The 13,452-nt window shown below is 42.8% G+C and overlaps 1 protein-coding gene across 1 annotated transcript in view; it reads right to left on the bottom strand.

Annotated features, from left to right (window-relative positions):
- LOC307267354 (protein TANC1-like) overlaps nucleotides 1–13,452 on the bottom strand; it is a gene marked incomplete at both ends in the record, with an annotated part of 28,896 nt that overhangs the window by 10,986 nt on the left and 4,458 nt on the right. The window lies entirely within an intron of this gene.

Genomic DNA, 13,452 nt, shown 5'->3' with positions numbered 1-13,452 from the left:
TAGTTAGTAATCCTCACACAGGTCCTTTCAGATGGTTCTCAAGTTAACACTGAATTCGACTGACAAAACACAATGGGGCTTTTTTCCTAATCTGGGCCCAAAGTGCTATCGGAAATCAAAGCAATTGTTCTCAAAAGCACATTTTAGAGACTTTTTCGATAATGAATTTTTGACCTGCAACATTTTCTTTTGATGTATTGAATGTGCTGCTGTCAACTGAGCTTGCACCTTAATACTACTGTGTGTATCATTTCATTGTTCGTAATGGAACTTTATAACACTTCACTAAAAAGACTTATCAATTGTACTGCGTATAATACAAAGTCCTCCAGCTTGAGACTATTTAAAAAGTAGTTCAGCAGGGTATTTTTTTTTTTGTTATCAAATCTGGCCACACTGGACCATCTCTTTGCTCCGAGCAGCTTTATTTTTATCACACCATCTCTGGACTAAATCCCTGTTGTGTACGTCCTCCGTATGTCCATACTTGAGGCTTTCTGGGCAGCTGTCTACTTTAGCGAACAAAGCCCTAATTCCTGAAAGACCCATGACTCAGCTAGTAGAAGCACAGTACAGTAGCTACTGTTATAACACTGAGGGGTTAGGACACTGTTAACTTTGCTTTTTCGCATGGTGGTTTCTGCACTCTTTGGTGGCGAGTTGACACAGCGCTCTGACCGTGAACTTTTCACATACAATAACTCACCAGGGACACACACAGACACACACAGACACACACAGACACACACACACACACACACACACACAGGGGGAGGCCCTTCACGCCGAATGCCTGAGGACAACAGCGAAAGCCGTAGAACGCTGTCAAATACGATACCACCTTAAGAGAGCGAGAGTAGCGTAATTGCCAAGGACACACCACTTGATATATAGTGGACTAATAATAGCCAGGCTGCCTTGACCTCTGCCCCAGCTGGAGTACGGCTCCTTGTGGGGATATTTATAACCTCGCGGCTACGTTTAGCTTGAGGACCACACCCACGTCAATGAGAAAAATCATGACGAGATGGTTGATTCTGTGCCGTTACATAATAAAGGATTAGAGGATATGGGATTAATTACAACACTGGTCAATTTGTGATTCTATGGCTATATGGCTGCATCTTCATCTTCTGTCATACTAGTATAAATAAAAGGTCCAAAATGTACATCGAGGTGTTTATTTTAGTATTGTCTGTAATTGTCTGTATATTTCTCTGATAGAACCATCTTTAACGGCCAGTATCTCAACATTAGTATTTTCAATACCTGAATATTCTCAACTTCTAAACTAAAGCATTCACATCAACTAAACTTTCTATAGTCAATCTTTGCACTATTCTGAAGGTTATTACAGAAGGATTTGTTCATAAGTTGTTAGTTGTCTGATTTATGATACTTTTTCTTCCTTAAAACATGCAGAGAATGCATTTTAAGACATGTAGGCTACATTTAGTTCATCAAATAAAAAATAAGGCTGCAACCTAAATCTGTTCTGTAAAAATGTTTGATGTAAACTGGTAAAGTGTCATAAACATTTGACCCTCTTTACCTGCAGTTCATTCACCTTAAATCAAGACACTGATAGTCGATGAAAAGCATTGCATGACTCGTGATTTTGAAGGTTTCGATTAAGATGTTTCTGGTAATCCAGCACTATTTTAAGAATTACCAAAAGAAAATTATTTTTTCTTTTGGAAAATTAATAGCCCCAATCAACTGTTGCTCTTATGTAATCCCAACGACATAGTGAGCAGGCAGTTTGCAGCCACGCAGACCGATAGATATGATCCAGACAAATGCCTCATAGCGGTTGAACTCCCTCAAATGACTGAGCCAATAAGTTAACAGCAGACAGACAAGCGGGGTGAATGTTAATACAGAAGGCAGGGTGTCACTGTGTGGTCCTGTGCAGTGGCCTGTAAGGGCTTTTGACATGCATGGACAAACATACACACAGACACACACACACACACACACACACACACACACACACACACACAATAGCACACTTCTTTGCGGCCCTCTGTGAGTGTGTGTGTGTGTGTGTGTGTGTGTGTGTGTGTGTGTGTGTTCACAACAGAGAAATGTTTGCTCAGCTCTCCACTACCATCAGAGTTTGCAGGAGGAAGCAGTGAGGTGCTATATGTAACCCACTGCTCTGTTTTGTAAGCAAATCATTATCACCGCTATTTATAGCACACTGCGGGTTTCTCTTTTCCTCTCTAGTGTAGCATTTTTTGATTCCAGAAGGTATACGGCTAAATCTCCCAAATAAGATCAAAATGATGAGCAACAACCAGATAGTTCAGATAGACATAGTAACTTTATGTGTACGCCGCAGACTTTTGTTTTTAGCATTACAAATCAGAGGGATGAAATAATCAGTAACAACGCAATGTTTATGTGTTTAGAAGAGTAAAGTATCTTAATGGAAATGTATGAAACACTAGGGATTAAAGAGCAAAAACATAAAAGGCCTGGATGCAACATTATTCCAAATTAAAACGCAGAAGACGAAAAAATTGGATGGGCAGCCCTTGGCGGTTTACTGTGTGAAACAATGGGGATGTCTAATATATATATATAGCCTTATATCATCATTATATAACAGCATACGGGTAGGTGGTAGGTTATTTAAAGCTTATGTTAAAGCTGCAGCATTTGTTAAAATTCTAGCCACAGGAAACAGTCCATTCTATTGAGATAAATGTATAAAAATCCATATAAATTTGATGCTATAATTAAAATAGAAATGGACCCAGAATGGTTCCCTGAGGAACCCCAATGTCATTACCACAAATAAGTACGAAGAAAAACCAGACAACAACCCAAGACACCCAACCATTCTTCAGGGAGAATTGTCACGATCCACTTCGTCAAAAACTGTCAAAAGAACAGCCAACAACGATTCCCACCTGAATGACTTTTTCAAATTGGTGCGTTTGGGTTACTAACCAATCTAAAACCTTTTGTTATATGCTTCAGATGACGCAGGTGCATTGTTAGGAAAACCGGTTACTTTTTAAGTTTACCTGGGAATAGGGAGATTTTCAGATGGGCTTGTAATGGGTTTGCAAACAGAACCCATCTGTTATAGATTGTATTTCTTTAGCAGAGGGTCAATTGTAGCCCCTAAAAAAAGCTTTGAGGAACATTTGGGCAGGATGTTAACCTGGACACTGGGAGACGACTATGGTCAGAGTTGGATGACTTCATCTCGTTAATGGCGGCACTAACTGTGTCCTTTCTCATCATTATAAAAGATTGTAACTCTAGATCCCAAGGGAGTTGTTAAGAGAGTTTAGCAATATACTGGCTCCTTTCCATGACTAATTCAGATTCTACGCATTTGACAGTTTTTCACAATTTTCAAGTTTCAACGACTCCGGTATGCACTGACTGCAGCTCATAATTAGATTCCTCCTTTAACCTTTTGCAGCGAGAAGAAAAAAAAAGGACTGTGGTGTGTGGTGTCGTCAACGGTTGATTTATAGTGGGTGTCATGTACAGTACAGGCTGTGCCCACCGGCGTTAGAGTCACTGAGCTAGGCGGCTTTTGTAATCAGGATTGATTGTTGAAAGCGACCTGCAGCTCCATCAGAAATCTAGACGCCATACTGTCACTGAATGGTGCACGTAGCCCACGAGACACTGGTTAGCCAATTTCGAGAGCATTTTTTCTAGAAGTCCAGTTATATTTTTCAATGTGTGTGTGACCTTAAGAGATGCATAAAAACTCCACTAAAAAGAGTTGGATTTTAGATAACCCGTCATATTTATTCTATAACTTGTCTTGTCCTCATATGCCATTTTTCTGACATTGCTGAAATTGAGCAATTATATGAATCAATAGCACTCTGAACCACAGTAGAGTATAGAAGGTTTTTTTATCTGGATGATTTCAGGTAAGTGGGCCTCATCAATTGGAGAAGCCGGCAATTCAAGAAGCCAGACTGAAGCGGACATGACTTGTGAATAAAAATGAGCTCAAAGGCACTGCCATAGACTGCCAAGATGCTAGGAGAAAGAGAGAGAGAGGAGAATAACCTTGGGGATATACTGTGTCAGCCACGTCCCCAGCCATACTGTGTCATTCTATAACTCATAAACAAGACTGCCAGTTCAGGGGCTATTTTTAGATTTTTCTTGTAATAAAACGTCTAGAGAGGAAAAAAGGATATATAATACAGAAAAGGCTTGTGTCATAAGCATGGATGGATGCTGCATTTCACCACTCTTCCAGAATCATCTATGTAATCCTATGAGGGATCCCAAGACCCTGGACACATTCCTACACATTGGACACAATCACCATGACTATTAAAGGGGGAGTCAGCAACTCTTGAGAATGCCTGTCGTCAAAATCACTTTTTTGTCAAAATCAGTGAATATCTCCTCACGATCCGCTACCTGTCTGTACACTGAAGAAAACAAATCCAATGTTTATACACAGCATAGGCTCTGTGAATGGGCAAGTTGCTAGCCGCCTTTGTTCACATACCCTTTGTTTACATAGCCATTTACAGATCCTAAACTGTGTATTAACACCAGAATTTCTTTTGGCGCAAACAAAGGACTGGACAGGTAACAGATCATTAGGAGATATTCACTGATTTTGACAAAAAAAAAGTGGATTTTTTTTTTTACAAAAAGCATTCTCCAGAATCACTGACTCCACCTTCATCCACCTTGAAATAGATGTTCTTAGTGTCATCTAGCTGCAATGAATGCCAGCTGACAAGGTAAAGCCCATCACAACACTCTCCAGGTGGCGATGCTAAGTGGTGTGAAAAACTGGCTTGCGGGCGCCTCATCACAAGCCATTCACCTGAGACTATAGGCATGGAGCAGATGCTGATGAGGGTGCTTGTGTGTTGCTGGCAGACACTGTTATTGAGACATTTTGTTCTGTTCACACACACACACACCAGCTCGTAAGGTTCCCCGGGGACTAAACAGGAAGGCAGGGGAGGCAAGGCCCGCAGCACTGGAACCAAAACGAGGAACTATATCCCCCATTCCCAGGCATATGATAGGGTGATTCTGGTACATAATAACAAGCTGTTAATGCTGCCTCTGCTGCTGCTGTATGGTGAGGTAGGGCGGGAGTAACTATTCCCCCCATATCAACTTCAAAACCATTTACGCAACCATATGCTAGATATGATGCTCTCTGCAAGGAAAAAGTGAGACACGCACAACAAGTACAAGCACCATTAGCCGCCCACAGCTTGTGCTTAGACACTCTAACACACACACACACACACACTCTAACACACACACACACAGACACACACACACACACAGACACACACACACACACATAAGAGACAATTGAATGCTCACCCACGCTGACGCATGAAACAGAGGATCTCGCCACAAAAAAAAAAAGCACGCAAAAAAAAGAACACTTACATTAAGGCACTCGGGTTGATTCACAGGTCCTCGAGCCTACGATGTCATTAGAGCTCAAGCACTTTTGACGAATGCATCATTACAATGCATGGAGAGAAATTCACTTTTTCTTGCGCTCCTCCAATTAATAACACCCCCAAATATCTGCACAAACCAACGTCATTTCGAAACCAGTGACCAACACACACACACACACACACACACACAGCTGTAAAGACCATAGATCGGACAGAGAGAGACCTATAAGTCTCTGGCCGAGTTAAAGGTGGAGCAGCAGGTGAAAGGGGAGAGGGGTTGGGTGAGATATGGAGGGAATGGAAGAGGCTTAAAAAACGGAGGGTGTGGCAGCGCTCACCATTCTCAAACCAGATCTGGCATTCCTGAAGGCTGGAGTACGCAGGCACCAGCTGCCCTCCCACTTGCCCCTCCAGCGACGCGAGCACTCCTTCGTCCCCGAGCGATGACCAGCTCATCAAAAAACAAACAACAAAATATAGAGAAGAAAAGAAAACGGAAAAAAAAAAAATAGTAGAAGAAATATATACACCTGCAGTGGAGCAGGGAGGGTGGACAAGTGGAGAGGTAGAGAATCTCTCTCTCTCTCTCTCTCTCTGTCTGTCTTAGACCAGAAATGTCCACAGGTTTCAGTGCCGATGCTGCCCGCTCAATTCAGTCGCAGTAACTGATACAGCGCCAGGCAGATATGGCAGTGACGGGAGGGAGGAGTGAGAGGGGGAGAAGGAGGAGGAGAGAGAGAGAGAGAGAGAGAGAGAGGATAAGGGAAGTAGGATGGAAGAACGCAGCAGTCACTGTGTCACCGGGGGACACAGAGGTGACACCTTAGCTATGGCAGCAGCAGCAGCACCCAGGGGCTAGCAGGTGAATGGAAACCCTTCGCCCACTATGAAATAAATCAAAAAATGAAATAGGCAAATCAACACTATAGGGAAGGTGTTCTTTTTGGTTCTTGTGAGAAGCCGGAAAGGGATAGTGAGTGAGAGAGAGAGAGCGCCTCATTCGTTCGCACCAGCTCCGTGACTGCATTAGCGCTTAGCGTGTTATGTATAGATGTGGGAGGCGCGCGCTTACACGCACACACACACACACACACACACAGACACACACACACACACACACACACACACACACACACTCTCTCTACAGGAACAGGAGCACCCAGGTCTCCAACAGATGAATGGTGCAGTGCTGCTGTTGTCATGGCAACCGCAGTGCAAAAAAAAAGGAGGGGGAGGAAAAAAAGGGTGGGTATTGAGGGAGGCAAGAAAAATGGCATGAAAAAAAGAATTAGGGGAAGGAGGAGGGTATTATTAAAGGGACACAGTTTTTTTGCGGGTGGTTGACAGAGCTTCGGGGACATATCAGATCACAAGATGAGTAAAAAAAAAACGAAACAAGGCTTTCAATAAAACCGACTTCCAATTTCCTCCTGGGCTCACTCACCCCCCGTGTCTGTCCTTGTTTTACCCTTGAACACTGTATTTGCACAGCTGCAGCCATGTTTTTTACGGCTATTTTAGGGGGTTCAAAACCCCCACAGGAGCCCAGAGTTTATTGTGCGCCGCCTTAAGAATTTTGCCGGGACTTTTATATCCGTTACACTGTTTTCCTAAGTCGTTGCTATTAATCTCCCCCCCACCCGTCACACTCATTTCCCTACACACCATTTTACAGCACGTTGCCAACAAGCCTTAAAGTTTTTGAGTGTCTGGGTTATTTGCACTAAGAGTCCTGGGCCCTTACATTGTAAAAACCTGGGACCATCCCCACCATTAAAACACTGTAGACAATGATTTATTTTAAAAAAAAAAAATGTATGGGGTGAAAAATATCTGTATATTAGCATCTGTGGCAGGATATAAGTGATGTGCATTATAGGATTTTTGTCAACAACAAATGCACAACCCTAATCCACAGTGGGGGTGTATGATCACGTGCCGGGCTTTAACTGTAAGGCGCTATTATCATTCAAATGAGCACAGATACCGGCTCGCTCCAGGAGGTTTTATAAAAGGAGAAAAAAGAGAAGAGAAGCATCAGTAAACAAACATCTTTAACCTAGACATTGTTTCCTGTAATCAAAAGGGAAAAAATAACTTAATTTGAAGAGATGTGTTAAGATCTTAAATGTTCCTTTTAAGGCAAACTAGAAAATGTGTGTTGTCTTCAAATAATACATCTAGCTCCTTTCATGTTTATGAAACAAAGCTTGGTTTGAATTATGTGTTGTTTTGTCATCGCAAATATGCCTAGTTTATCATCTTTATGTCTTTGTCTTGTATTTACCTGACAGAGATGATGGCAGTTTACTTTCTTTTTTAACACAAGCTGCAACAAATAGCAGACAGTTATTGTTACAGATTTCCAGTGACACACACCTTCCAAAAGATCTGATACATACGCGTAATAAAGAAAAATGCACCTTTGTGGTTGATAACTCATTGCTCAAACATGCTAACTATTCAGCCAACGACATAAACATGACAAGAATTTCTGTCAAGGCACTTATTCCAACTTGTTTTTTAGTGCAGCTCCTGAAGGCATCATACTTCCATCTCAATTACCGTACTACTTCCCTACACTTAACTCTTTTTTTTTTTTTATGTTTTTTTTTTGCAGCTGAAAATGTCACTGTTGCTTTCAAAGGAACAACGTATGTGGAGGTTCCCTGGTAGCTGGGACGGTTGAGGCAAGAAAAATAATGATAATAATTTAAGCGCCGTATTTCTCTCAAGGTGGAATGCTGGTTAAGGAGGCGTGGTGATTGAGACATCCCGAATGTCAGTGTTCATTTAAAATACGCCAGATGCCATATAAATAGCCAGGTAGACTCAAGGGGCGTGGAGGGAGAGAGGGAGAGAGGGGAGAGAGAGAGAGAGAGAGAGAGAGAGAGAGAGAGAGAGAGAGAGAGAGAGAGAGAGGTCCCAAAATGTCAGCCTTTGTTTCAAAAACTACCCCGAGGGGATAGGATATGATAAAATGTTGAAGGCACGCGGCACTGCAGGTTAGTGTTCCATTACATCATGACAAGAAGCAGTTTAAAGCGGTGACATCACCAGCCTTAATTCAGCTGGCAGCCAAAGTCACTTTGCAGGTAAAGATTTGACATACAAAATGATTCATTGTAGTTCAAATAAAACTACCTCATAGCATATAAAGAAGTTCAAGTGGACCAGCTGAAACCCTGACTGAACAGGTGTCCGACTGTACATTAGGGAGTACATTAGCCTTGCCCCATCTACTCATCACGTAATGATACCCTGCATTCCCCACATTCCTTTTGAAAATCCCCTAAAACAAATTGTGCCTGGACATAAGTTACAGCTATGGGGCTTTAGACAGAATGAAACTGCATTAAATTCCATTGTATCTGTGCAATAAAATATCCCAGAAAAGTCATCCCATTAACTCTATGAAGACAGGTACAAAATTAAAACAATGACACAGGTGCAGGGTTCATCATGAGTACACTAATTTAACAGAGCTCCACTGTTTTCATATGGACCTTTTACGGACACCCACACACACACACACACACACACAAGACCTACACGCTGACTCAGCAGTTTTTCAGCACACTGTCTACACAACATCACATGACCACTTAGAAGTTCGCTAAACTGTAGTAGCATTGCCTCTCATCCGCACATCACTCTATTTAACTGCAAGCATCACTGAGACAATTGATTTTAGACATACTCATATCGCTGCGTTAATTGCAGCAAGAGTGGGAGAAAAAAAAAACGAGGTGGTACCATTGAATCAAGCCTATTCTCGTTTTTTTTTCATTTTTTTTTTTAAAGGCCAGATGCAATTTTCCACCTTTATGTTCCGATCCATTGGAGAGAGGCAGTAATTGTATTGATTGCCGCCATTAATTAGGAGGAAACGCAGTGCAATCTGGGTGAGCGATGTTGAAATAATTCTCTTTAAATGTTACTGAGTGGAGCGTGGAGGCCGCCGATCAATCAACCGTAGGGCAGCGTCTCCGGGGCCGGGCGTGACACTTGAGTGAAGTGTTTATTAGAGGAACAAATAAGCAATCAGTTAAAACAACTCATACACAATGGGGCCAGTGAGATATCGCTGCCAGAGTGAGGGATCACTGCCACTCATCGTCTTAAAAGCTATAGTGCGTAACTTCTATTGTCCCAATGAAGAATTCTATATAATAGTATTTACAACAACATTGTCGGCGCATTTACATGAGGTAAGCCTTTGGTGATCGTGCATGGATTTTATATCTTCAGCTATACGTTCAGTTTTTTTTTTTTTTATTAGCAGTAGAATCAACAACTGAAACATTTCTTGGCCGCTTCTTCTTGGGATTTTTCTGAGCTCCCGCGCCAGTGTCATGGGGTGACACCAGTTTGTAAACGCAGCCGTACTGAGAAATACAGAGAGAGTTTTGTGGAGCTGATATTGGCTCAATCAGCTTTATGTCAATACGTTTGGCGATGGCTTGAATGTAACCGGCATTCATTTTAGATGAAAAAGTTTCGCACAAGAGCCGACTAAAAATAGCCAACGTGAAGACGGATGCCGCCATCTGTAAAACATGCATGACTATGAAGGAATGCTGCATTTTCTAGAGTGAACCCCGCTGGTGAAGACATGTGTTTTCAAGGAGTGCACAGCAGGAGAGAGGGAAAAAAAGAATCCCAGATATTGTGTAATTGCTTTCATCTAAAAATGTGTTTGCAAAGTGAACATTTTCCGTGCAATTATGTCAAATCGTAACAGTTACAAAGACAATCAAGGCCCAGTGTTGGCATAACATCTTAGACAAAGTGAGGCTCAGATGTACAAACTCTCCAGTAAAAGGTGTATTTTGGTGTCATGTAGAGTGGTGTAAGTTCTAGATTGCAGGGTAACTTCCACGTTCGGAAAATGTACACAAGCTACAGTGGCCTTCAAAGACAAGAAGCTACAGTTACTAAAGATGGCATCATCCACCACTGCTGAGATGAAGATGTATTCAGTTATTTATTATATAGTAAAACTTCCGTCTTTCAACAGGTGCATTTTCCGGCCGACACCCACAATATATAAAAACGTAGTGCGTGAATAAAAACTAACTTACTTTTCATATTTTTGGGTAGAAAACCTGACACCGCAGCCAAAATAAATGGTCGTATTTGCAGATACATTGAATCTGTTTTTTTTTATATTATTTAAAGATGCTCCGAGGAACTTTCAGTTTGTGTTCATTCTAGCACCTCCTTTGGACAAAATCGGTTGTGTTTTTACAGTGCCAGCTGTAGTTCCTGGGCACGTACCCATGACAAAGGCATAAAGAAAAACCATATAAAAACAGTATTCTTTGCACTTATGGTCTCGTTTGCTGTTATATGTCATTTATGATAATCAGAGGAATCATGAGACTGTTTCACACATATTTAAAAGGTCCTCGTAACACCTTTAATGTCCATTGAAAACCAATGTTCCCTACTTGTGATCCCACCAACAACAACAACCAAAAAAATTATTGTGAAATGAGTGCAGTATTGCCAGGGCGGTGCATGGTATCCCGTGGCCCTCACCAGCCTGCTTCACAAGCTGCTGACCCCCGGAGCATGTGAGGGCCCCCTCGAGAGGCTGCAGGCAGGCGGCCGTCGATTAAATCACAAACTCAATGATTCTCTAAAAAGGTCAACGCTTTCATGGCGTTTTTTCAATGCGCTATCAGAGGGCCTTGAGGTCTGAATAACTCAAGCCCCTCACCGACACACTAGCACCACTCGCTGGCTGCCTAAAAACCAATCAGGGGCTCTACACAGGAGGGCGGGGGCGAGGGGAGAGAGAGACAGAGAGAGAGAGAGAGAGAGAGAGAGAGAGAGAGTGTGTGAGAGATAGTGAGAGTGAGAGTGAGAGAGAGAGAGAGAGAGAGAGAAAGAGAGAGTGAGAGAGAGAGAGAGAGAGAGAAAGAGAGAAAGAGAGACCACCACAGGGAGATCAAAGTACTGCAGCCTTGAGGACCTGCTGCTATTTGCTCTCTAATGTTGCTCTTCTGCCACCTCTGGCCTCTGTTGCCAACACACATACAAATGCACAAACAATCATACACACACACACACACACACACACACACACACACACACACCCTGTCAAGCTGTGCGGGAAGTGGTGCTGAGTTGAATTAATTAAAGGGTGAGAAAAGCCGGGGTTGGTCGAGGCCTGGTGCAATCTGCTGCTCAGTGCCACTTGAGAGCAGCAGACACAGGGGCACTGGAGGGCTTTGACCATGATGATGCTGCTGTCATAGAGTCAGACAGACAGACAGACAGACAGACAGACAGACAGACAGACAGACAGACAGACAGACAGACAGACAGACAGACAGACAGAGCTTGTTGTTTTATACGTGAAATGTCACATCAGCGTGTGATATGATGACATAATGCTTGAGGGGGGAGGTTGGCATATACAGTAAGGGAGCCTCTTCACCTTTTATGACCTACAGATACCAGTCCTATGAGGCCACACCGGCTCAACACAATCATAATTGTATGGCAAAAACTAAAATTCTGAGCTTTTTTGTACAACAGACAGCAATATCACACACTAGAGTGCACCTGACTGGCATAATATAACAAGCCAGCTGACGACAGGTGTGACGATACTGCAGGTAAGAGACCAATCCCTACGTCAGGCTTGGACGTGCACCACACATCAGTGTGCTTCAGTTAAACAGCATTCTCCTCTCTGACTGACATTAAGAAACACACACACACACACACACACACACACACACACACACACACACACACACACACACACACACACACACACACACACACACACACACACACACACACACACACACACACACACACACACACACACACACACACACACACACACACACACACACACACACACACACACACACACAATACTTGCTGATGCTCTAGAAATTGAATTTGTTTCAAGCAGCTGAAAGTGCAGACATCAACTTAGTCCTAAAACATTTAGTAAACAACAAATATGGCTTCATTAACAGCAAAGAAGCAAGCTAGAAAAAGTTAATATCAAATCCTGATCCCCCTCAAAACAGAGCCTCTTATGGATCATATTACGTGCACGCGCGCACACACACACACACACACACACACACACACTAACAGAGCCCATTATATCAGTGTGGCACAACCACTTAACGACTGAAAGAAAACCAGTTTTTGGCGTATTTCCCCTTTAAAAGCCCACAGTTTGGACGACCAAGGAGAGACTATAAATCATTCTGTGTGATGTAAAAAAATAAAACACAGTTCCCCCCAATGGCAGATTAGAAAATGGTTAACGATCTGGTGTATCTGAGAGGCTGGTGCACCCTAGTGGTGACTGAATCAAGCTTTTCAACTCCCTCACACCCACACTCACTCACTTCTTCCGTGCGGAGGCTGCTGCACTGAAATTGGCTGCAAACCGCAATGTCAATAATGTATTTCATATAATGCAATCTGAAATCCAACACAGCAGCAGCAGCAGTAAAGTAAAGCCTGGGATGTCCACGGATGCCTTATGTACAAGACCACAAGCTTCCCCCCTTAATAACATGACACAGACTCATAATCAAGTTAAATGGAGAGACAGAGAGAGAGAGAACGAGAAAGAGGGATTTGTGTGTGTGTGTGTGTGTGTGTGTGTGTGTGTGTGTGTGTGTGTGTGTGTGTGTGTGTGTGTGTGTGTGTGTGTGTGTGTGTGTGTGTGTGTGTGTGTGTGTGTGTGTGTGTGTGTGTGTGTGTGTGTGTGTGTGTGTGTGTGCAGTTCCCACATTCCCTGAATGTCAGAGATGAGTGTGGAGAGGAAAACGATTAGTGGTGTGAGAGATGGATGGCGATAGAAGCAGAGCAGAGCTGACCACGGCCTCACAGCCCATCAGCTGTTTCTCGGCTCCGTCAATTAGATGAAAAGGACTTTGGTGATTAGGAGACATTACAGGAGATAGCAGTGTGTTTGCCGCAGCCAGCCAGGCCTTAGTTTGCTGTATGTTTCCAAGCCACAATTAGCGGG

This window comes from Ammodytes marinus (genome assembly GCF_949987685.1).
Source record: "Ammodytes marinus genome assembly, chromosome: 20".
NCBI lineage: Eukaryota > Metazoa > Chordata > Actinopteri > Uranoscopiformes > Ammodytidae > Ammodytes > Ammodytes marinus.
The sequence above is the reverse complement of the archived record's forward strand: the minus strand, read 5'-3'. Positions and strand labels throughout refer to the sequence as shown.